Genomic DNA, 25,264 nt, shown 5'->3' with positions numbered 1-25,264 from the left:
CCTGACAAGTGGTGCCATATTTGTGCCCAGGATCTGGACCAGCAAAACACTGGGCTGCTGAAGCAGAGCACAAACTTAGCCATTTGGCCATGGGGCTGGCTCCAGGAAATCATTTTAACAAAACACAGATTTTCTGTCCTTTAGGTAGACTTACTCACAGGTGAAGAGAAACGTTGTATAACCACTTTATCAAGAGCAGACTGAGAGTTTAAGAAAATTATCCCTTCTAAGAGAGAAAGCCCAATTCTAATTCTTGTAACAGATTACTTTTTATATTAAAATTCATTTGCTTAGATTCATTTCAATCTTAGCCAAGTTGACCACATACAAAATTCCTCAGGATCTTACTTCCGTCAACCTTTTGTCACTTTCTTTTTTTACATTCAGAATTTGTCCCATGCTTTCTTTCTTCCCTTCTGGTACTTTAGGACAAATTTACCTTCCTTAACAAAACAAACAAAAATATTTCCATTCTTTACAGCTTCTTTACTGAAAGCATACATTTTACTTTTCTTGAGTACAAAGATATTTTCCTTATTAATTTTTAGTAGCTTTAATTACATATATTAATTAGAATTTTCACTCCTTACACAGTTTAGTGAAAACTAAAATGTGAGCAATTGTGAACTGTCTTTTACATTAGCATTTTGTGGCTTGGTGAGTTTATAAATACCTTTTATAATATTCAGAAACATGCTACTTCATATTATAATCTTTCAATAAAATACAAGACATGTTTACTAATAGACTCAAAACACCTTTTAGTTTTTCTCTAGCCAAAAGTAGACAAACTTATATTTAGTAATTAATGTCTATTTTATCTTATTTGGGGATGATCTAGATATTTAGTGAATTTCTATCAATTAAATTAACCTAGCAAAACTTCAAAATTTCACGTTACCAAAGAGATTATGCAAGCTATTTTAAATGCATACACCATAAAACAAAATTATTATTAAAAGTTCACCTAACACTTTTATCTTTTTCGTATCTATTTAGTTTACTTGCTTCCAATAATTATTTAGATTGCCTACAAAACTTCATGAGATCTTAGGCAAAATTAGCCATCACTATGTTATTATCTTTGTTAACCAGTTTTGTAATAGGGATAACATCAGCTTATTTGACTAATAAACATAGAACAAAGGCTGCATGTCTGCATCAGACCCAATGTTGATAACTTTAAGGACATGCCTATTTTAATCAAACCAACAAACTTAAACAAGCTTTTATTTACCAAAGATTATTTCATGTCATGTTAACTTGAAAGACATTTGGATTAGTTTCATTTAGAAAAAAAAATTGTAAGCACTTACTTTAACTCAATTGAATAGAGTTCTCTAGAAATTATGCCATCCAGAGGTAAAAATATCACACACATATACATATAGACACACATACATAGAGACTCCACAGTTTTTTGGGGTTTTTTTGAGGAAGATCAGCACTTAGCTAACTGCTGCCAATCCTCCTCTTTTCTCTGAGGAAGACTGGCCCTGAGCTAACATCCGTGCCCATCTTCCTCTACTTTATATGTAGGACACCTACCACAGCATGGCATGCCAAATGGTGCCATGTCCGCACCTGGGATTCGAACCGGTGAACCCTGGGCTGCTGAAGTGGAACTTGCAAACTTAACCGCTGCGCCACCGGGCCGGACCCCCCACAGCTATTGTTTTAAAATTACTGCCATGAATCAAGTACAGTAATATGAGGCTCCCAAAATATGAATCCAAATTTTGTTTTAAGCTTTTTTTTCTTTTTTACTAATATTGTGAAGAATAGACTCAAGATGCTAGATTTTTGGTGAGGGTGCTCTTATGGCCATTTTTCTGGCGTTCCCCCTTTTTTTCCCTTCAGTTTTAGGAGTTAGTGGTGAGCTAGATAACAGTTCCCAAGGGGCAAGGACATAATTCTTTGTGATATAAAAGAACTGGGTGGAATCTGAACTGCCTCTAGAACTGCTTTTTTCTACAAGGATTTGTAAGTTGAGGATAGTTGCTCTACGTATCCAACCACATCACCCTAATTTGCTTTTTTCCCTCTGGGTGCTTAGTTTTATTTTAACTTAGGGAAGAAGGCCTAGAAAAAAATCCCTATCAGGCTCTGAATAGCAGCTTCTGTTTGGCCAAATTTCAGTTTGGCCAATATCAGTTTGGCCAAATTTCTGATCCTAAATTACTAAATCCTTTCGAATACCTTGTCAGGTTTCAGCCACGACAAACAGTAACTGCCTGATGGTACTGAACAGTTCCAGTAGTCTTTGGTGTAGCAGTTTCCCAGAAAATCTCTGAGTCTCATTAACTCAGAGAGTAGATTATGGAGGTGACTGTAACGTCATGGCCTAATATATTCCTTTAAGTACTATTTACAACTTAATTTTCTACTAGCTTTTTGCAACAAAACTTGCAATAAGATTATTTTGGAATGTTGACGTTTTTGCATTTCAAGTGTACTTTTAAATGATCTTATCTAATCGGAATGTTCCTTCTAATGGCCAATGTAATTCTCCCGAGGCTGGCAGCAGCTTGGTAGGGCCCTTAGCCGCAAATAGAGTGCAACCCACATTTCTGTGTGACTATCGCTGACAGCAAAATGGGGTGCAACTGCATTCAGCCCTCAGGACATGAAACAAGCTTGGTAAGATATTTTTTGCTATTCTTTGTAAATATTTACAGCTTCCAGAACCTTTAGTTTGAGCAAATATGCTGGAAGGTGGCGAGCTCGATTCTTTAGAAATTTCTCTGTTACCTAGCTCCTAGAAATGAGCCCCACAGTGGCCACTGTAATTTCAGATTATCCTGGCTTATCTTGCCAGTCATTTACAGCTATCCTTATTTCATTAAGCACTTGCAAGTTTCAACATGAAGCTGGCCAGAGTTTGGAGGTGAGACTGCCCATTCAGGAACTGGGAGGCTTTTAGAAGCTTGATTTCCCACTTTTCTCTTAGTTTTGTTTTGCTATAAAGTCTGAACAATTCCTAAGGACAGTGTAGTGGGTCAGAAGTGGGCTGCTTGTGAGTGTTACTCCCTAAAGAAAGGTTGTAAACACTCTCTTACATGCCTCGGTTTCTCCCACTGGCAGCCTAAAATGGCCATGGGGGCTTGGGGCTTGGGTGACCAGCCCTCATATGAGCTTCCCCAGATGAGCCTTTAGCTAACTAACATGAATGATAGTGGAGTTCCCTATGGGACCACTACACGCCATGAGGCATTCGATCCTCCAATGTTCCCGCTAAGGTTCTCAGCCACCTGAGAATGCCTTTCGGCCAGGAGAAGCAATGTCCCTTTTCTTTGGAGCTGAACACATTCAGTCTCTCATTTCTCTATCAAGCAGTTTGTTCAGACTTTATAAACATAATCGTTGCCAGTTTAAAGCCAAATTAAAAAGGTCAGCTTGCTCCATTCATGCCAAAGTTCCCTCTAGGCTCCCCTAGCCTGGGAAACTCCACCTAGGTTTCTCTTTCCTAGGAATTCCCCTCCTAGGTTCCTCTTACCTAGGGTGTGTACCAGTAACCCCTTAAGATACCTAGTCTGAAGGTTTGAAATAGTTCAGATAAACTCTGGACTATCAAGTTAAAATAAGGAGCTCTGGGTTTCAGGAGAACTCACCAGGGTCACCTGAAGAATGCAGTGATCCAGGGGGGCTCAATGGGCCCCTATTGGCACCAAATGCTGGTTCAGTGTAGATTCCAGGTGGTCTCTGGTGGGTTCCTCTGAAATCCTGCTGTGACTATGCCAAGCAATGTCGATGCAAAATAACAAATAACCATCCCATAGATAAGAGAAATACAGTGAGATTACTTGAGCCAGAATGAGGATTATAACCTGGGAAGGCTTTAGAATGCATTCCAGAGAAGCATGGTTTCTGTACAGTCTTATATCTTTTTAGAACAAAGAACATACATTGCATACACCCAGGATACGTTTTCATCAACATTTCAAAGGGGTGTTCAGTTGCAAATTAGCAGGTCAACATGACTGTGATGTCAGGAAAGGGACTAATCAGGGAGTTACCAACAGGGCATAGGAAGGGAAGTCTGCATTCTTATCATAAAGAGAGTGCGTTCTTCACTTTAGTGGTTGAAGCAGATGTACAGTGTTTGTTTGATAGGCCATAAGTCAGGCTTTCTAGTTCAAGCTGAATCAGTTTTGAACCCGAATAGTTACCCCATATACCTCAATATGTGAAAATCTCTTGTCAGTGTTGATGCATGCCAAGAGCTGATGGTCTCTGCTAAATGTGAAGGAAATGAGCCCTGAGAATCCCTCCTGGACCCCACTCCCTGCCCTGGGGGGGTCCCTGCTTGGTGATGTTATTTTTCTTTAGACTCAAGTGATCCAAGCTGCCACCTTTCTGGTGGGCTGTTTTAGCCTCCTGGAGCAGCAGGCAACTGTTTGTACCAGAGAAGCCTGTTTGTGAATTCGTGTGCACTATTTTTCCCAAGACATTTGCAAGATGAGATATATTCATTTTCCACAAATTAAATTGTTGCGGAACCAGAAGTGGGTCTTCTCACCTGTCATGCACCCAGCAAGCCAGTCTCTGACATGGGGTGTAGTGGAAGAAAGTAGGAATTTCCTTGCAAAGTGCTGCGCAAGGAGAAGAGGCAGCTGATGCTGTAATCCCAAACTCCCTGAAAAGCTACAAGCAAGGGGTTTTATTTGGAGTTTTAGGTAGGGGAGGGGAGCATCCATGTGGCCTTGGGGGCTGAAGTCTTAAGAGTCCTCTGCACAGGAGTGACCGTCTTTCATATTTCTTCACGGGCCACATGTGCAAATTGGAGGGGGCTCTATGTGTTGCATGCGTAACATCTAACATTACAATCAGTCATTTTACTTTCTCAATGCTCCTGCAAGATGCTTAGTCAGGCAGGGGTGGGAGGGAGGCTGTCAGGAAGCTGCTCTCTTATCAGTGTCCTACTGTTGTTGTGCAAAACAAGCTCAGAAACTTGGTTACTTTGTTTCCGACATCAACCTTGTGGGTACAGGCTCAGTTTCACCCTAATCCAGGGAAATTTTAACTCTTTCATTCTTGGTTTCAAAATGACTCATTTTTGACCATTTTGCAAACACAGGATTTTGCTCCTTGTTCTCAGGGAGCATGTGTCTGCTTTTCACTCCATTCTCAGGGAGGATCCAGAGGCCCCCAACTTTCAGTCTTCTAATGATTTTTTTAGGGGGATACCATGGGAAGAGAAGAGGTTTGTGGAGTTTGGAGTTTGAAAAGAATGGATAGCTGAATCGAGGGCCCAGAAAGAGCGCTGATACTGTATTTAAGGTGCAAGGACTTTCTGCAGGGTAAAAACATTATCTTTTTTTTTTCCTCCTGGCTCTCATCAACCCCTTGAAATGAACTCAGCCATGTTCACTAATATAAATAATGTTGACACAAATAATCCATAATCAATCTAAAAATCAGAATTGGGGTGAGTTTATTATAAGTGAGGTCTGAGGACTATAACTCAGAGCGTTCCTTCCCCAACAAAGGAAGAGCACCAAAATGTGGGGTGTACAGAGTGGTTATATACCATCTCGGAACATGTGACAGGAGTATCTCTTTGACTACCATCACGAGATGCTCAGCTGGCACCACGGATTGGTGGTCACAAGGTCTGTACAGCAGGTCAGTAATTAATCCTTAGTTTTCAGGGACAGATGCTTATCCTTAAAAAGATGTTGATATGGGGGAAGCTACATCTCTACCTTTATGGGCATCGTTCTTGTCTTTGGGACATAGCAAATGTTTAAAGCAGATGTACAATGCATGCTCAACAGGCCATGTCAGGCCCTTTTGGAAGAACAAGCTCACGCCGAATTAGTTTTACACTCAATGGTTTCCTCATATACTTCAATATATCCTGTTGCTTTTCATTTATTTACCAATAAGTATCTCTTAATCAGTGTTCACTGTGGGTCACGGCCTCACCTGATCTGCACAACCAACCCTACCCCTTCAAGAGAGCTGTTATTACGCCCATTTTTTCAGTTCTGGGAAATCAAGGCTGGGAAATATTAAACAGCTTGCCTAGGATGATGTGGCTTTCAAGGGCAGAGCCAGGAGATCCACAGCAAAGCCTTTCCAAGTCAGAATTGCCCATTGCGCCTATTGAAAATACAGATTTCCAGACCTCAACTTTATCATGTCTGACCTGGGCAGGTCTGAGCCAGGCCTTGGAATCTGAATTTTTAACAACAATTCTAACTGGCAGCTTGAACATATGGCCTCTCTGTGTCCAGTTTTAGGCTATGCCCACTTCACAAGTGTGAGGTGATCGATCCTCGGAAAAACATTGAATGAAGCTCTTCCTCATAGGTCGCCTCCCCTGTGTAAGATTCTGAAATGTTGAACTGGCATTTTCCAAAGGCAGCCACAAGTGGCGCAGGGCTGGCAGCAGTCAGTTAAATCCGAAGACTCTTTCTTTGCGGAGCATGGGAGCTTCTTCTGGAGAAGGTGGGCTCAGTTACAAATGTTTTCTTAATCGGAACCAAGATGTGTAAGTGAAAGCAATTAGTCAAAATTAATTAATTTTCCTGTGAACATCTCCCCTCTCTTGGCACCGAGGCAAGACGGCCTTTGTAATTAACCAGGCCTTTTTTTCCCCAAACACAAAATGAGAAAGTGTGGTTTATTTTGTGTGCAAAGAGGTATGAAAATGTCTGCTGAAGGTGGCAGACAAAGCTGGGAATGCTTGCTGTGCTGGGCAAACAGAGCTGAACTCTCAGCCTCCAGGACGGAATGAGAGCTGACCCCAAGTCAGATTTGGCCTGGGGGACTTCCCCTGCAGGTGTGTCCAGAGGTGATGGACTAAGGGTTGAGCAGATGGCCTTGGGAGGCGAGCAAACATTTCTTAGCACCAGGAAATGGAAGGGTTAGAGGCACTGGGGCCAGCTAATTCTGAATTCAAATCCTTTCTCCTCATCTTACCTTCTGTGTCACCATGGACCAGATACTGAATTCTCCAAACCTCAGATCTCACACTCAATCGACAGTCTTTATTGAGCACCTACTGCATGCGTGTTTTTGAGCTAACCACCAAGGGCATGAAGACCAATGAGATACAGTGAATATCTGCCCCACAACAAAATGGTAGCAAAGATCTCAGCCTCACAGCCAATGGACCTATTAAATGAGGCTGTAGATGAGACAGTATGTGACATGTAATAGCATTCAATTAACATCCACTTCCTTCTTTCCTTTCTCCTCTCTCCACCACAGCCTCTGGAGACTCACCTCCTTGGAATCCTGAGGGAGGGCTGGAGGTAAGCCCATGTTTGCTTGAGAAGGAAGTGCTAGCTCTAGCTTGGGCAATATTCCATTTTGCTCTCTTCCATCCCCCCTTCTCTCCCCTGGGATTCTGATTCAAGTTTCATGGGACTTCTTGCCTTTCAGAGCCTGTCTTTTATGTTTCCATCTCCTTGGCTCTCTGTGCTGCATCCAGAGCAATTTCCTCAGAATGATCTTTCAGTTCACTAATATTCCCTTCAGCTGTGTCAAGTCTGCTATGTGGACATCCATTGTGGGCTGAGGCTCTTGGATGGGGTCCATATGGGTTCAGCCTGATTCTAGAGGCACTGCTAGTCCTCTCTTCACACAGAAAGTAGAAATATATTACAGGATCCAGATTCAAGTCACCGGGCCAAGAACCATCTGGCTGGATATTTTAGAAAATCCTCTGGTGACTATCTAGAAGATGGGCCAGAAATATTTGGGGGGGGGTATCAATGCAATGCTGGCCCCATAGAATGAGTCAAGAAGTGTTCTTTTTTCCTGAATTTTTTGGAGGAGTTTGAGAATGATTGACGTTAGTTCTTCTTTAAATGGTTGGTAGAATTCACCTGTAAAGCCGTCAGGTCCAGAGCTTTTTTTGTCAAGAGGTATTTGATTACTGACTCAATCTCCTTACTAGTTACAAGTCTATTCATATTTTCTGTTTCTTTGTGATTTAGTCTTGGTAGGATTTGTATTTCTAGAAGTTTGTCCATTTCATCTAGGTTATCCAATTTGTTAAGAGTACAATTGTTCATAGTACTCTCTAATAGTTATTTTTATTTCTGTAGAGTCAGTAGTGATGTCCCCACTTTCATTTCTGATTTTAATAATTTGAATCTTCTCTTTTTGTCTTAGTCAATCTAGCTAATGGTTTGTCAATTTTGTTAATCTTTTCAAAGAACCAATTTTTGGTTTTGCTGATTTTCTCTGTTGTTTTTCTGTTCTCTATTTTATTTGTCTCTGCTCTAATCTTTATTATTTCTTTCCTTCTTCTAGCTTTGGGTTTAGTTTGTTCTTTTTCTCCTTCCTTGAGTTGCATAAAGTTAGGTTGTTGGTTTGAGATCTTTCTTGTTTTTTAATGTAAGTGTTTATAGCTATAAATTCGCCCTTAGCGCTGCTTTGTTTCCCAGAAGTTTTGATACATTGAGTTTCATTTTCCTTCATCTCTAAAGTATTTTCTAATTTCCCTTGTGATTTCTTCTTTGACACATTGGTTTTTTAAGAGCATATTGTTTAATTTCCACATATTTGTGAATTTTCCACTTTTCTTCCTGTTTCTGCTTTCTAACTTCATCCCATTGTGGTTGAAAACTTTGTATGATATCTATCTTTTAAAATCTATTGAGACTTAAATTGTGGCCTAAGCTATGGTCTATCCTGTAGAATGTCCCATGTCCACTTGAGAAGAATGTGTATTCTGTTGTTGGACAGTGTCCTGTGTATGTCTGTTAGATCTAGTTGGTTTATTGTGTTGTTCAAGCCCTCTGTTTCCTCATTTATGTTCTGCCTAGTTGTTGTATCCATTATTGAGAACGGGGTAGTGAATGCTCCAACTAATATGTAGAATGATCTATTTCTCCCTTTAGTTCCGTCAATTCTTGCTTCATACATTTTGATGGTCTGTCATTAATTGTGTAAACATTTATTATTGTTATATCTTCTTGCTGTATTGAACCTCTTATTAATATATAATGTCCTTCTTTGTCTCACAAAGTTTTTTATTTAAAGTCTATTTCATCTCATATTAGTATAGGAACCCCAGCTCTCTTTTGGTTACTATTTGCATGGACTATCTTTTTCTATCCTTTCATGTTCAACTTTTTTGTGTCATTGGATCTAAAGTGAGTCTTTTGTGGACAGCAAACAGTTGAATAATGTTTTTCTATCCGTTCTGCCAATCTGTCTTCTCATTGGAGAGTTTAATGCATTTACCTTTAAAGTAGTTACTGATAAGGAGGGACTTATCTTTGTCATTTTGCTGTTTGTTTTCTATATGCCTTCTAGCTTTTTTGTCATTCCTGTGTGACTGTCTTCTTTAACATTTAGTTGATTTTTGGTAGTGAAACATTTTAATTGCCTTTTCATTTTCTTTTGAGTATATTCTATAGCTTTTTTTCTTTGTGGTTACCATGGGATTACACTTATCCTAAAGTTATAACACTCGAATGTCAATTTATGCTGGCTTAACTTCAGTAACATACAGAAACTCGGCTCCTATACAGCTCTAATTCCACCCCATTTCAGTTATTAATGTCGCAAAATTACATCTTTAGGAATTGTGTGTCCAAAAACATAGAAGAACAGTTGGGTTTTTAAAAAATATTTGAGACTCTTAATGTAGAAAACAAAAAGTGGAGCCACAAACCAAATTTGCAATAGTACTAGCTTTTATAGTCGTCCACATACTCACTTTGACCAGAAACCTTTATTTCTTCATAAGGTGTTTCGTTTCAACCTGAAGGACTCTCTTTGTTGGAGGGCAGGTCTAGTGTAGAGAACTCTCTGAGCCTTGGATTATATGGGAATGTCTTAATTTCTCCCTCAGTTTTGGAGCACAGTTTTGCCAGAGCTAGGATTCTTAGTTGGATTCTTTTTTCCTTCAGCACTTTGAACACATCAACCCATGCCATCTGGCCTCCAAGTTTTCTGATAAGAAATCTGCTCATGAGCTTACTGGGGAAAATACGATGAAAGCTCTTTCTCTCAGCTTTATAAATGTTAATGATGTCCCTTCTTATGACTTATGCAACAGAACATTTTCCTGTAGTATTATACTATCGGTTAAGTCGTAAGGTCATTTTGAGTCTAATCAGAGTTTAAGGAAAAGGAATCAAATATTTTAAGTGTAGACATTATGAAGTCTTTAAAAGCCAAAAATTATTACAGATTTTTAAATTGGAAATGAAAAGGCCACTGAAACATCCTGCAGATTTTGATTTCTAATACAGTGAATATCACTCTCTAATATCCCACATAAATGTAAAACTCTTTGGGTCCTTTTTTTAAGAGTAAAGGGCTCTTGAGACCAAAAAGTGGTTTATCCGCAGCCATAATTGGTCTATTTCTTGCTCTGAGCTCATAAGGAGCCACTGTAATGGGATTACAAATATCTCTATATAAGTCTCTAGCCAGGCCTAGGTTTTTGGTACTTATAGCCCAAGAAGCTTATTTTTGGTGACCTGAGGACTCAGCTCACAGTTAGCTTGTTTTCTCCTCCTCACCCCATTTTGTTTATTTTTTCTCTACTGTTTTTTATTCTTCTTTATTTTCTTTTTTGTTTTTCTTTGTTCTTTTCTCATTTTTTCTTTGTTTTTTGGTTCTTTCAAAAATTTTTCTTTTTATTGCAGTAACATTGAATTAAAACATTATGTAACTTTCAGGTGTACATCATAATATATTTAGAATTCTGTGTAGACTACATCATGTTCACCATCCAACGACTAATTACAATTCATCACCACATACATGTGCCTAATCACCCCTTTCACTGTCCTCACTTTCCTCTTCCCCTCTGGTAACCACCAATCCAACCTCTGTTGCTATGTGTTTGTTTGTCGTTGTTCTTATCTTCTACTTATGAGTGAGATCATATGGTATTTGAGATTCTCCCTCTGACTTATTTCACTTAGTATAATACCCTCAAGGTCCATCAATGTTGCCACAAGTGGCCGGATTTCATCATTTCTTATGGCTGAATAGTATTCCATTATGTATATATGCCACATCTTCTTTATCCATTCATCCCTTGATGGGCACCTAGGTTGCTTCCAAGTCTTGGCTATTGTGAATAATGCCGCAATGAACATAGGGGTGCATGTATCTTTATGCATTTGTTTTTTCAAGTTCTTTGGGTAAATACCCAGCAGTGGAATAGCTGGATCATATGGTAGATCTATTCTTAATTTTCTGAGGAAACTCCCTTCTGTTTTCCATAGCGGCTGCACCAGTTTGTGTTTTCTTGTTTTTTTCTCATTTTTAAAAATTTTTTTATTTAGTATTGTTAGTACAGTTGATATAGTTACTATTGTTGGTCTAGTCAGTATAGTTAGCATATTTAGTATTGTTAGCGTTGTTTATTAGCATAGTAAGCATACATGGCATTGTTAGTATCATTAATCAGTATTAGTTAGCATACTATAGTTTTTTTTGTTAGCATGGTTAAGTAAGCGTAGTTAGCATTATTAACTAGTATTATCAGTTAGTTTAGTTAGCAGGTCACCATGCTTCCAGGACTCGCGGCCGCCTCTGCCAACAGGCAGACCAGTAGTAACAGTTATGAGCTCCTCCAGACCATTGGTGAAGGCACCTTCTCCAAGGTGAAGTTAGCCTGGTACATCCCAACTGGGCCAGAGGTAGCCATGAAAGTCCTTCAGAAGATTGAACAGAGCTTCTCCAGAACCAAGAAACTTCTCCATGAAGCCCACAGCCTGCGGGCCTTGAATCACTCAAACATCATAAAGCTGTCTGAGGTGATTGACACCAAGGAAACATTATTCCTCATTACTCAGTATGTCAGCGGAAAGACGTGTTAGACTACTTAGTAAAGCACACAGCTGCATGACGGAGCAGGAGGCCCCGAGGCCAGTTCCGGCAGCTTGACTTGGCTTTCCAGTACTGGCACCACAAAGGCATCGTCCACAGGGACCTGAAGCTGGAGCACCTGCTGGTCGATGCAGAGCTGAATGTGAAACTGTCCGACTTTGGCCTGAGCAGCGTGTTCCTCGGCTGGAAGCTGAGTAGGCACTGCGGTACCCCATTACTCTGCCCGGAGATGCTCTGATGCCAAGACTATGCCGGCCCTGGCAGCCGTGGGAGCCCTGGGAGTTATCCTTTACATTCTGCTCATGGAGGCCCTGCCTTTACTGGGAGAAGACTTCTCTATGGTGGGAAGGCGGGTACTGAAAGGGCAATACCAGCTTCCTATGTTCTCGTCCTTTAAATGCAGAAACCTCTTGAAAAAACTGACGACGTTCGACACCAGCAAGAGAAAAACTCTCAAAGCTATTATGAAGGACCCATGGGTGAATATGGGCCAAAAGAAACTCAAGCCTTACAGAGAGCTGCCCCGTGACAACAGGAATCCCTAGGTGACACAGGTGATGATGAACATGGGCTTTGAGCGGGATAAGATCCAGGATTCCTTAACAAGGAGGAGATTTCACAGTGTTATGGGCACGTACCTGATCCTGAGCACCAAGAAACCCAAGGTGGAGGGCCACACTGTCACCGTAAGGTCCTCCGCTTCCAGTGACCCCAAGACCTGCAGTTCTTCCCCAACCCACGAGGTGCAGCCGAAGGTCTCTGCTCTCCCAGAAAACGCAATAAAATCAAGCCCGCCTGCCTCCGCAAGGCAGAAAATGAGCAGCCTACTTGGGAGCCTACCACTCCACCACCCAGGCTGGAGTCGAGGACCACCACTGCCAGCTCAATCCCCCAGCGTGGCCCTGGGGCCTTCGCCTCCACCCACAGCACCAGTAACAGTAGTGGAGCCCCAGAGGGTACCTGCAATGGAAACTCTCTGCATACTGGGCAGCCTGATAGGACCACCCCAGTCTCTCCTTTTGGCCCCAGCCAGGGCCAAAGGGAGCTACAGGGAGATTCTTAAACTTGATAAAATGCTTTTGTTGTCCGCACAGCAAGAACCAGCATGGCAAACGCAACAGAGTGAAGCCAATTTAATCTCATGGCAGGGTTCAAATCAAAGATCATGGGGAGGTCAAGCTGCACCCCTGCATTTTAAGTGGAGATAAAGATGCCGAGCACCAGAGAGCCTGGTAATGTGGTGTGGAGGTTGGCCAGAGGCGGGACGCATTCAGCTGTGAATTGGAGCAGTGCAAGAAGTACATACCCGTAAGTGCACACTCTTTGGGGAGAGAAGATTTGGCCCACTGGATGACGGAGCTGGGCAAACTGCTGCCAGGTTCTCCGCACGGGACTCAAATCAGAATGGTATCTGGCACCCCCACGGCCTTCAGAAGCATCGTATCCAAAATACTTGGTGAACTTAGAGGATGGCCTGGAGGCACCTGGGGGACACGAGGAGAGGCCACACTCGCTGCAGGTCTGCTCCTCCGCTCCTACCTGAGCGAAACTTCAGAGACTGGACTGTTTGTTCTGGGGCACTTCTTCCCTCCCCTGTCCTCTCTGTCTCTTCTTCCACGTTTGTGGGGAAGAGGGATGGGTCTTGTAAAGCCCTCGGCTTTCCAAGTCTTGTAATAAACTTGATGCTCCAGAAAAATGTATCACAGATACACTGCTTTGCATCCTTCCTGCACAGCATTGGGGCTGTGTGTGCTCCAGTCTGAGAAGCGTGTAGTGATGTAGTACTTGGAGCTAATCAGAACATCTAAATGGAAAAATGACTTAGAAGTATCATGGTAACTCTCAACAGCAACGAAAGTGGTTCTGAAGGGAAAAGGCTGGGAGCCATAGTGCAGGGCAGAAAGGTAGAAGCTGTGTACTAACATTGCCTAACATTTTCAGAAGGACCACGGGAAACTTGTGAGCCTGTGGCCTTTGTTACTACAACCAAGAAGTCTATAATAGGATAACCAAGCCCCGTGAGCCAGCCTGTGTGGGGAGTCAGAGAAGTGGCACAGGCGTGGGCCCCCAAAATGGCCTCAGGTCACTTCCATGTGCTGCTGAGTTTTATGACTGTAACGCAGGAATTGGGCCTGTCCACTGTGATGATTTCTCCTTTTTATGACAGTGGCACAGAGAAGTCTCTCCAAGAGTCCTGACCGAAGTATGAGCTGTTCAGCCAGCTCCAGGTTCCAGGGGAGCTCCCTGGGAAACCAGACATCCTGGGGGCTCCAGAGGGAGGATTTGTGACAGCAGCCCAGAGGGATAGAGGGGATGGCGGAAAGGTGGCTATTAAAAGGCAAGTTCCAGGTGCCCAGAGATTTCCCTGGTATTACCATTTTAGGCAGTGAATTTGTCATTCCAGGTATCTATCAGGGAGCTTCCACATGGGCTCCTAAGAAGCCCGAGGAATGTCCAGGAAGCTGCTGGCTGCTTCTCGCAAGGCTGGGTTGCACTGTGTGCAGAGTCTTTCAACAAGCTCTTGAGATTGCCCAGGGACGGGCCCAGCATCTGACCGGTCAGAGAAGATTTTCCTTCACCACTGACAGCACGGCCAGGGAAGTAAGAAGAGGGCTGGGGATGGGCTGGGAGTCTTGTCGCTCCCCTTCAGTCCCCCAATTTGGTTTTCTTTACGCTAAACAGCCCAATGTGTGGTCAACCAGTGTTGTTCTCCTTGGAATCCGTCCACGGCTCTCATTCCCTTCAGGGCGAGTCCCAGCTCCTTAGTAGGCTTTCAGGACCCTCTGTGACCTGTTCCCCCGCCAGGCCTTTTTACCACCACCCCTCCTTGCACTTTGCTCACACTGAATTGTTCAGTTTCCCACAGATACTCTTCCGTGAGGTTTACTCTCTGGGAAACCCACATGCCGGGCACTTGGCCAAACTCCTTCGGGCTCCCCGAGATGAATCAGACACAGATCCTGCCCGAAGAGCATGGTCCAGCTGGGAAGACCAGACAGGGAGCTAACTAGAGTAGAGTCACCTGTTCACAGGTAGAAAGGAAGGACAGTCACAGCACAGCACACGCTCACCTGCTGCTGGCAGTATCAGGACAGCGTCTTGAGGGAGGTGGCATCTGGCAGAGCCCTGATGCTTGGCTCTGACCACAAGAAATGGAGAGGCGGCATTCTAAACAGAAGGAAGCTGCAGTGCTAGGCACATACAAGACAGAGGTGGGGAGCAAGGCTGGGGGGTGGAGGGTTGGACCAGTACCCCTGGTTTCTGGGACCACTTCCCACTGGTGCATTTTGGTCTGTGTCTTCAAACTTAAATATCCCCCAGCTCATGGCCAGGAAATCAGTCAGCTCCCAAAATAGAACACTGCTAATGAGATTTTCTCCTCTTCTGTGAGCTTTGGCGTTGGCTGGCTGGCCAGCGGCTGCCTCTCATCTCCCTTATTAGTCCAAGCTCAGTTCCACAGGAAGGGCTTTGGGTTTTGTTCTAAGGAGCAGGGCATCCAGGAGCAGGGAGTGACATGACTGACTTCCATTGGAGAAGATGCTTCTGGCTGCATGTGCACAGTGGGCTCTGAGTGGGAGACAACCTCAGAGTCGGAATGGAGCCCCAGCAGTGAATTGCCAGCAAATCTAATGAAAAGCATCCACCAGCCCATGATTATCAGTTGGTTCCTGAATTGCGAACTGCATAATGCAATTTGTCTGATGGACAGTTTTTCATAAAACATGAACTCGAGGTAGGCAGTAGTCGGGCGGTAGGAGGAAACATTAAGAGGGGTGTGGCAGAGAGGTCCACGTGCCTCCCAATAGCATTGTCCACTTCTCAGAGCAACTGAACACCTGACTTCTAGCTGGGCATGTGGCCACCCAAGACTACAGAGTTCCCAGCCACCTCTGCAGCTAGGCTGGGTGTGTAACCTAGCTCTCCCTCCAGGATGGGAAGGGAAGCAATTTGTGTGGCTTCTAGGATATTTCCTAGGAGAGAGAAGCAGGCCCTTCTTTCTAATTCTCCCTCTGTCCTGCTGCCAGGAGCATGAGCTCTGAGGCTGGAGCTCTGTCCTGACCCACTCTGATGAGGACAACTCCTCTGGGATGACAGGACAACAGGGAGAGGAGCCTCCTGGAACAGCCCTGCCAGACTAGCCCTGGACTGTCTGCCTCCAGACTGAGCACGGGAGAGATGCCAACTTCTATGCCCCACTCTCCTGTGGGGGCCCTTTGTTACAGCGGCTGAACCTTATCCTAACCAGGACAGCAGTCTTGAGGGGACTTTCTGTGTGGTTCCCTTGGGTTAGGCTGCTCCCAGGGCCACAGCTGTCTGAAATGTTCAGCCCTTCTTTCCATGGGGTGACAGCGAAGCTGAGCTCCAACCCACTCCCCTCTCCAGATGCTTCCCTGGAAATCTCATGCGTGAAGGTCGATGCCCCCAAGTAAATAAGTCTGGAGCTGGTATCTCCCAGGGCATCGTCTTGTTCTGTCCTCCCATACCGTGCACCCCCACTCTCTCCCAAAGATGCACCTTGTTCTGAAATAAGCCGGGCTGACTCTTTCCAAGAATTTCTGCAGATTTTCATTAAATAGCTCAGGGAACAGGCCATCTCACACACGATGTAACTTGATTATTGCCAGAAAGATGAGTTTGGAACTGAGAAGTTCCCTGCTAAGCTGACAAGTTTAAAAGCTGAATTTGAAAAACCAACCAAATTTCAGTCGCAGTGGGAGGGCTGAGACTGGGACTCATCAAGGTTTGGCCTGAGCTCTCAGTCTGGGGAGACAGATACTTGGGACTTCCCAGCGGCCTGGTCTTGTCTGTGTAATTTCTGATATGCCTTCCACTCTTATGGGGCCTCCAATTTTACAGGGGAAAGAAACTCTAATGGGTACTAAAATATTAAGCTTGTTGAAGATACTGGAAAAGGCTACATAGTTCACTTGTTCTTTGTTTGTTTACACAGTGTCTTGTAGGGCTGGTTTAAAATAGAATGTATTAATGGAAAATTGGAGGTTCAGTAAGGCCACCAGATCAGGAGACGACGCCATTGAAAAAATAGCTTGTTACTCACAGTTCCCAGAAGGAGGGGCATGTCACACCGTGCAGGGTCCCATGGGGAAGTGCCAGGGTGGTCAGCAGGCAGAGGGAGCAGGGGACCTGTGGGCAGGAGCCTTTACTGTGTTTTCTGCAGGAAGGAACTGCGAGGCAGGGTGAGCAGGCTTAGGACTGCCTGGTCTGAATAATTTCACAGGCTCTGGGGCATAGGGACTGTCCCAGTTGTCTGGTACCTTCCCTGGGTGATAAGGGCAGGGGGACAGGGACCTGAGTATGAGTGTCCAATAGATGAGGTGGTTGGGATGTGGACGAACACTAGATTTGTTCATTTGTATTTGAAAAGTGGGCTCAAGAAGGAGGATTCTTCCTAGGGATGGGGGAAGGGGCGACAAGGGAGGCAGGAGGCTGAGTCGAGGGGATTCAGAACAAGGAGTGTCCCACGTATGCACACAGGACAGATATTAAAGCTATCAGGTTTACAGAAGCTAGAAACATGGTCCAGACAAGGGCTCAGCTCAAATGTCACCTCCTCCGGGGAGCCTTCCCTGCCTACTCCATCTACAGTGACAGCCTCCCCACTCCAGTCTCCCTACCATCACCCACTTCATTCCCCTCACAGCGTTCAGGGCCTGACCCCCTGCTCAGCACCCCAACCTGACTCTCCTTGCCCTGGAGAAGTCCTCACGGGAGCCCCCAGGCCCTGCACCATCTGGGCCTCCAGCTCTCTCATCTCCTCCCACAACTGTCGCTCCACCCCCCGCCTTCTGATCCCAAAGCCCTGCTTTTCCTCTGTAGCACTCCTACCTTCTAGAACCTGCTGTGCTCTGCTCATTCTTTGTCGGCCTCTGCAAAGTCTGCTCCTCGGGGGCAGCAGAGTTTGTCTCCTTCAGGGCCATTGTGCCTCCAGCCTAAGGCAGGGCCGGGCACAGAGTGGGTCTCCATAAACAGCAAATGAGCCAACAGTGCTTAGCACTCCCGAACGTGCTTGTTTGTGGTCAGCAGAGTTCACTCACCCAGCACACATCACTCAGTCCCAACTGCTCGCTGGGCCCACTCCAGGTACCGGGCGCAGCTGTGAGTGAAGCAGGCGGAAGTCTCCATTCTCATACAGCTGCCAGCCTAGTGGAGGAGACGGAAAAAATAAGTAAAATATAAACAAGGTCAGGCTGTCCATATGTACCATGCAGAAAAAGAAAGTCAGGAAGGATGTTGGAGAAAATTCCCGAAGGTGTTTAGAGAGCAAGCAATGCAGAAGATAGAGCGTTCCAGGCTGTGAGACCAGCAAGTGCAAAGGCCCTGAGGCCACACTGGGCTGCATGTTTGAAAGTCTTAGTTATTAGCATGGATTCTTAGTTGCATCATGAGTCTGTATTTCAGTTTTCTTTGTAATCCTTAGTTTCACATTACTAGCTAATTAACCTGAGTTCAGCAAATTCTATTCCAGTGATTTAAAGTAGAGATGGGCACATTTGGGTCAAGTCAGTACGAGTTTATCAAATGGCCTCCCTGGGCCAGGCTGTGTTAGGCACGAGGAGGCTGTGAAATCAACAGGACAGTCTCCACCTTGAAGACCCCTGTTAATGAATGTCCTCGATGTCCTCCAGCCCCTTCCACTGCCCCATCTCATCTGAGTCTCAAGCTCCAACCCCAACCCTCTGTCGCACCTTCACCCCCATGTCCAGCTCCTCCTAGATTTCTCTGTCTGGGTGTCCCCTGAGCTTCCCGAAGTCAGCGTGTCCCAAACGGAGTTCAGCCCTTACCCCGCCACTGCCTCCTCTCCATGAAGTCCCTCTTGGTGAGGGAGCCACCCCCAGTGGGATCCTCCACCCCTGGGCAGGGATCTTCCCTATCCCACCACCCTAGTTGCACCCCACCCCCCGGATCCACCGGCTGGGGGCCTGCGTGATCCTCTCGCCCCCATTTTCAGCCTTGGGATGCACACTGACCTCCCTCTCTTCACAAACCCCTAAGATGCTGGGGCTTGTGAAAATGACAAAACCGGGGCTGAGAATGGTTATGAGGTCAGCGTTTGGTCACCCCCTCTTCATGCTGCACCGTGAATGTCCACGGGTCCCCTTTCTGCCCAGCTAGCCTGTGTTCACCTCATCTCTCCATCCCCAGTAACCACCCAACAAAGGAGGTATGAGAATTGACAAATAAAAATGGCAAGCAATAGGATATATTGGAGTATATGAGGAAGCCATTTGGTATAAACCTAATTTGACCTGACTTTGTTTTTTCCAAAAGGGCCTGACTGTGGCTGCTGAGCATGCATTGTATATACATTCCCTATGGCAAGAACAAAGGCCCTTGAGATAAAGGTGCAACTTCCCTCCCCCTCCGACATTGGCATTTCCTTAAAGATTAAGCATCTTTCCTTAGGCTGGGAACTGATCGCTGCACTCACCTTTGACCACCCAGCTCACCTGTGACCACTCAGCTGGAGACAACAGACTGCTACCCTGCTGTGTTCACTGAGACAGAAGACCTACCTGCTATTTCCATCAATCGCTGTGCTGACAGAGCAGCTCGCGACTATTGTAAAAGGGACATTTCAATCCTATGTGAAACATCCTCTCTGGGGGTATATAACCACTCTGTGCACCCCACTTCTTTGGTGCCCTTTCTTCCTTCAGGAAGAAAGGCCCCGGGCCGTGGTCCTCAGATTTCAGCTCAGAATAAACTCACCCAAATTTTCATTTATAGATTGGTTATGGATTATTTTCGTCGACAGAATTCCTGAATGAATTAGTGTGTGAAAGCAGACTCAGACGCTGTGCCCCACCTTGGACTTTCCTGGCTGCAGACAGTACTGGGATGCTGAGTGCCCTCAGACTGTCCTGGAGGTGCAGTGCATGTCCATCACTTCGCCCCCCACCCAGCATGGCAGAGGGTGTGCGGGCTCAGGGCCAGAGGCCCTGGAGTAACCCCTGGAGGAGACGCCAGAAAGGCAGGGGAGAGGCACAGAGGCCTCAGGAAGTGGGGCAGCCTCGCCAATTTCAGAGCAGCCAAGGCATGTGAATGACCCTGGAGGGGCAGAGGGCGGAGTCCAGCCCTGGCATCACCCACTGTCGGGCAGCGGGGAGAATGGGGACAAGCCCTGCCCCTGTCAGGTCTCCTCCTTATCCAGCAAAGGGGAGAGGAAGACAGAAGCCTGGTGCAGCTGACCCCCAGCACCCTATGTGCTGGCCACGGCCTCAAGGATTTTGGACATATTTGCACATTTCCTCCTCCTGGAGACCTCGGGAAGTAGCTGCTGACTCCAGCCAGCATGGACGGGAGAACTGAGCACGGAGCACTCGGTGACTCAGCCCGGGATGGAGCCAGGACTCAGCCGCTGGAGCTGTGCTCTGTCCCAGCTGGAGCAGCCTCCGGGCCCTGTGGACAGGCGTGAATGGCTGCCCCACAGGCACACAGGGAATGTCTCTGTCTTCCCTTTGAAGACAGGAAAGGCTCCCAGTGCTAATACCCAGCGCCCCACTGAGGGACACGGACCTGTGGGATCCCACTGGCTCCTGGGAAAGTGGAGAGGGCGTTGGCCTGGGCATTAGATCTGCGTCGGACCCCAACTCTGCCCCTATGCTGTGTGACCTGGAAGCTTTTCCGGGCCTCTCTGTGCCCAGCTTTCCAGACCTGACTCCTAGGGTTCTGTGTTTGGCACACAGGAGACCCTCACTCAAAGGGCAAAAGCCAGTCTTCCCAGAAGGACCTTCTCTTACGTGCTTAACAGCACAGCATGTCTGCCCATGTCACCTAGAGCTGCTCCTTGAGCAGGGCAGCAAGTGTAACCCAACAGGTCCTCTGGTCCCCTGCCGGAGCCCATTCCCTTGTCGTCAGTGACAGTGAGGAGGGGCAGGTCACAGCATCCCAGGAAGTCTGCACTGAGCTTCTGTGACTTGGCAGAATTCCCTGCTCCATACAACTTGGTTTCCAGGTCGTTCCAACAAGCGACAGAGCTCCTGCGTCTGATGCAGAGAGCAGAGGTCGAGAGCCTGGACTGCCCACTGTCGAGGCTGCTTTGGCACAGTTGTGACAGAGACCACAAGTCCCTCGAAGCCTAAAGTATTTATTCCCTGGCCCTTTATGGAAACAGTGTGCCAGACCTGCCCCAGAAGACAGTCCTTACAATGGCACCGACAGCGTGCCTGGGAGCAGCGCTCATCCCTGCCGCTCCCAAGCTCTGCCTGCACCTCATTTAATCCCCATCCCCAGGAGGGAGAGACTCCAAGATGCCCATTTTACAGATGAGAAAGCTGAGGCCCATTTTGCCTTAGTAACTAAGCAAGCGGCGGAGCCAGCTTTGCACCCCAGTGTCCTGATTTAAGAACCTCTCATCCCCGGCGCTCTGGATGGCGGGTCCAGGCACATGGGACGCTTGGCTTCCACACTGACGGCTGCGCTCCAGGGCCCACCATCGCAGAGGTGCCTGGGTTAACACGTGTAATCCACTTTCTCTGATGCTGCTGGGCCCGTGGCCCCCCTCCCTGCTGCCTGACCCTCCCCCTACTGAGGCTTCATAGGTCAGTCATCACCAGCCGCCCTGCCAGGTGGGCAGACCCCTCCCCACCTCCTCCTTCTAAATCCTTAGCTCCTAAGTCTGCAGAGCTTCAGTGAAGGGCCGGGTGCCCCCACTGTGGAGGCAGCAACGACACAGGGAGGGGGGAGGATGAGAGCGCCTCTTATACTGAAGTTGACTCGCGAAAGGGACAGTGTTTATGTCCAGGATGGGACTCAATGTGAAGCTAAGAACTGGGTCCCAGAGAGAAATAAAAGCTGAGAGGCTGAGGACTACAAGGGAACAGGGCAAGGGGCTTGGCTATTGGGTTGTAAAGGTGCAATTTAATGAAAGAAATCAGCCTCCTGGATGATTGCCCTCTTCCAGCCTCTGTTTTCTCCTCTGTAAGCTGGGGCACAGTTGCCCTCACCCTCAGCGGTGGGGGCATCCTGTGTAAGTTACAACACCTGTGTGTGTTTTTGGGGGGCCCGGGGCAGAGGGGAGAGGTGAGGTTGGGCATCACAGCTGTGACAGCCTGGCTGTCTAAAGGACGGGGCTGCATGTGCTCGTTCTCATATCCAGAAACGAGTCTCTGCCATCAGCAAATTCATGAATTAAGGTCATGCTTACTCTCTCTCATCAGTTATAATCATCTGTTGGAACAGACTGGGGTTTATTAGCAACATTATTGCTGGTCACAGAATGGCTCTGCTCAGTTCCTGAAGTCCAGGGGCCTCTGCACGTAAGCTCGCTCTCTGTTCAGCTTCTCTCAGGAGCTCGCTATTGCCCAGGGCCTGCCTCGCTCCAGGCATGAAACGTAATAGGAGGCTCTGCCCACTGTTCCCCACCCGTGCTGTGCTCCTGCGGAATGAACCATAGTAACCGGCCCGCCCATCTCCTGCACTCTGCGCCTCCGTGCCTCTGCACATCTACGGCTCTACATCTCTGCTCTCTGCAGCTCTGCAGCTCTGCAGCTCTGCACCTCTGCATCTCTGCACCTCTGCTCTCTGCCTCTCTGTACCTCTGCACCTCTGCTCTCTGCACCTCTGTGCCTCTGCACCTGTGAATCTCTGCACATCTGCATCTCTGCACCTCTGTGCCTCTGCGCCTCTGCATCTCTGCACCTCTGCACCTGTGAATCTCTGCACATCTGCACCTCTGTGCCTCTGCATCTCTGCACCTCTGCACCTGTGAATCTCTGCACATCTGCACCTCTGTGCCTCTGCATCTCTGCACCTCTGCACCTCTGTGCCTCTGCATCTCTGCACCTCTGTGCCTCTGTGCCTCTGCATCTCTGCACCTCTGTGCCTCTGCGCCTCTGCATCTCTGCACCTCTGTGCCTCTGCACCTATGCTCTCTGCATCTCTGCTCTCTGCACATGCTGCTTCTCCTGCTCTTCTGTTCCCTTGTATTGAAACCTCAGCTCTTTTGTCCATTTCTCCTTTATGGCAGGATTGAGTTGGTTGCTCCCACAGCAGCCTCTGCCCACCCTGCCTTCTTCTCATGGATGCTCATTTTGGAGGAATCACGGTTGGTCCAAGCCAGTCAGGCAATTGCTCACCCCCTTCCCCCACTTTTGGTGATTGGTCAGTGCAAGGACTTGTTCTGGCCAACAAGATATTAGAGGAAGTCTATGGGGGCTTCTGTGAGAGATTGTCCTTCTGGAAAAGAAAGAGATAGGCAGGGAGGAAGATGTCCCATTGCTTCCAGCTTGAGCACTGACTTTGCAGATATGATGGCTGGCGTGGAGGCAGCCACAAGGCAATCATGAGAGAGTGACACTAACATTCTGTTAATGGTAGGATAGAGCGGGGGTGACTTCTGAGTCACTGATGACATTGTTGGGCCACCAGATCATCTCTGGACTTCCCATCTCTCACATCATCTTTGAACATTAAACATTAGGTGCCTTTGTAATTTAAGCCACTCTTAGTAGAGTTTTCTGTTACTTCAGCCAAACACATATCTAACTGGTACAGCCTTCAAGTCTCAGTTAAAACTTCTCTGTCCTTAGCTAGTTCCCCAGCAGATGTGGGTCTCTGCCCCTGGCCCCCCCTTCACCCCTGAAAACAGCCCCTGAGCTGTGGTTCTCTGTCTGCCTAACTGGCTCATCCGTGTTTAGTTTGTGAACAGCTCTGGGGCCAGCCTCTGCCCTTTCTTCTCTGTGTACCCTGAGCCTGCACACAGTGGGCCCTCAGACACCGCAGGGAACTCACCCCCCACCCGCCACGGCCAGAAGCCCTCAGCTCTCAAGAAGCCTTTGGGGTCACTTCGGCCCGAGCACTGCATCCAGCCCTGAGGGCCTCAACAGCCTCTTCAGCTGATGTGTGAGGTCCCTGGCGAGCAGCACCTCCCAGCTGGCAGCTCTCACCTCCCAGGGGTCCTCCAGTGCTGAGCTGTCAACGGATTGTCAGCCTGGTCTCTCCCATGATGGCCCTGGGAGGCCGTGATGCAAAGAAAGGAGGCCATGAGCTGTGTTTCAGGGAGACATGGAAACGGCAGTGATGGACACAACCCGTTCCAGAAGGAGCGAGGTTCTCTGCATATTCTGAAAAGACCTCTAGTGTGCCAATGGGGAAAGGGTCCCCCAAGGCCCAAAGGAAGGTGTCCCCAGGGACGGTGGGTGGCAGAGGCTCCTGGCCTCCCCTGTGGCAGCTCTAGACACTGGCCCTTGTGGTCACATGAGCATGACTCTGCCAAGCAAAGCAAGAGAAAGGGATATGGGGCCAGGGGAGCTGGGCGGGTGGTGGTGCCAGAGAGCAGAGGTCCCCTCTCTCCCTTCTGTGCGGATGGCCTCTGGCACTCTCCTGACGGCCACGTGCAGTTCCCGTGGCTTGGGCACTCCCTGCATGCGGCCGCGTGTGGCGCTGGGTGGCTGAGCCCCTATCACGTGGACAAGCCACATCGTGCAGCTTCCCAGAGTGCAAGCAGCAAATCTGGGTTTGCTGCCTATCTCCACACGTCCTTGCTACAGCCAGTTACCTCCCTTCTCTGAGCCTCAATCTTGTCCTCCAAAATGAGGATTAATTTGGAAAACATGGGTAGCTCAGCCTGTAGCAGGCCCCCAACAGATATTGCTTGAGTCTGTTTGGATCTTCAGGCTAGACTAGAGTCTTACAGTATTATCTGGAAGTTCTTCCTCGAAGCTAGCCTAAATCCTAAATACTCCTGCTGTTCCAGGTGCTCCATTTACCCAGCTGGAAGAAACAGTCAGAATTTTTTTTTCTTTTGGTGAGGAAGATTGGCCCTGAGCTAACACCTGTGCCAATTTTCCTCTATTTTGTATGTGGGACACTGCCACAGCATGGCTTGATGAGTGGTGTGTGGGTCTGCAACCCGGAGCTGAACCTCTAAACCCCAGGCCACTGAAGAGGAGTGCCCATACTTAACCACTATGTCACTAAGCCAGCCCCCAGAATTTTTTTGATAGCCAGTAACGGAAAACCCAAAGTGGCTTAAACAAGCAACAAAGCAGGAGAGAATGATTTATGTAACTACGAAGTCTAAAGGCAGATAGCTTTAGGCAAGGCTGTACCTGGGTGCTTGATGCCATCAGCAGGAATCTTCTCTCCCAGCCTCTGGGCTTGGCTTACTCCCCTCTGTGCTGCTATCCTACTCAGGTGGGCTTTCTGTTTATGAAAGCAAAATGGCCACCACCGGTCACAGGCCAGTCCCATGGCCCCTCAGCAGCCCAACAGAAATAGAATTTCTCTTCCCCCAGGGTTCCAACCCTAACTGCTCCCTGTTCTCCAGGTGGAGGATGGAGCAGGGCCAAGGGTTCAACTGCCACACTCTCTGTACCTGGTTTCCTGGGGTGAGCCTGCTGTATGGGCTTCCACACCCCATTGTTTCCTCTTTACAAGGGATTCATGGCCGCACTTCTTCCCTCCTCTGCCTCATTTTTAAGCCCCA

General features: G+C 47.1%; 2 long non-coding RNA genes across 2 annotated transcripts; one reads left to right on the top strand and one right to left on the bottom strand.

Moving 5' to 3' along the window:
• Positions 1-2,518: 2,518 nt before the first annotated feature.
• Positions 2,519-19,556, top strand: LOC103547085 (uncharacterized). The gene is made up of 5 exons (XR_543839.2): positions 2,519-2,640; positions 6,316-6,453; positions 7,219-7,262; positions 14,219-14,415; positions 19,240-19,556. It is a non-coding gene; the product is annotated as an uncharacterized lncRNA (long non-coding RNA).
• On the bottom strand, positions 11,226-25,027 carry LOC139078836 (uncharacterized). The gene is made up of 3 exons (XR_011531982.1): positions 24,888-25,027; positions 17,662-17,976; positions 11,226-16,987 (listed from the first exon to the last, which is right to left on the bottom strand). It is a non-coding gene; the product is annotated as an uncharacterized lncRNA (long non-coding RNA).
• Between the last annotated feature and the right edge of the window lie 237 nt (positions 25,028-25,264).

The sequence above is a fragment of the Equus przewalskii genome, chromosome 23 (genome assembly GCF_037783145.1).
Source record: "Equus przewalskii isolate Varuska chromosome 23, EquPr2, whole genome shotgun sequence".
Lineage (NCBI taxonomy): Eukaryota > Metazoa > Chordata > Mammalia > Perissodactyla > Equidae > Equus > Equus przewalskii.
This window is presented reverse-complemented; position numbering and strand designations above follow the sequence as displayed.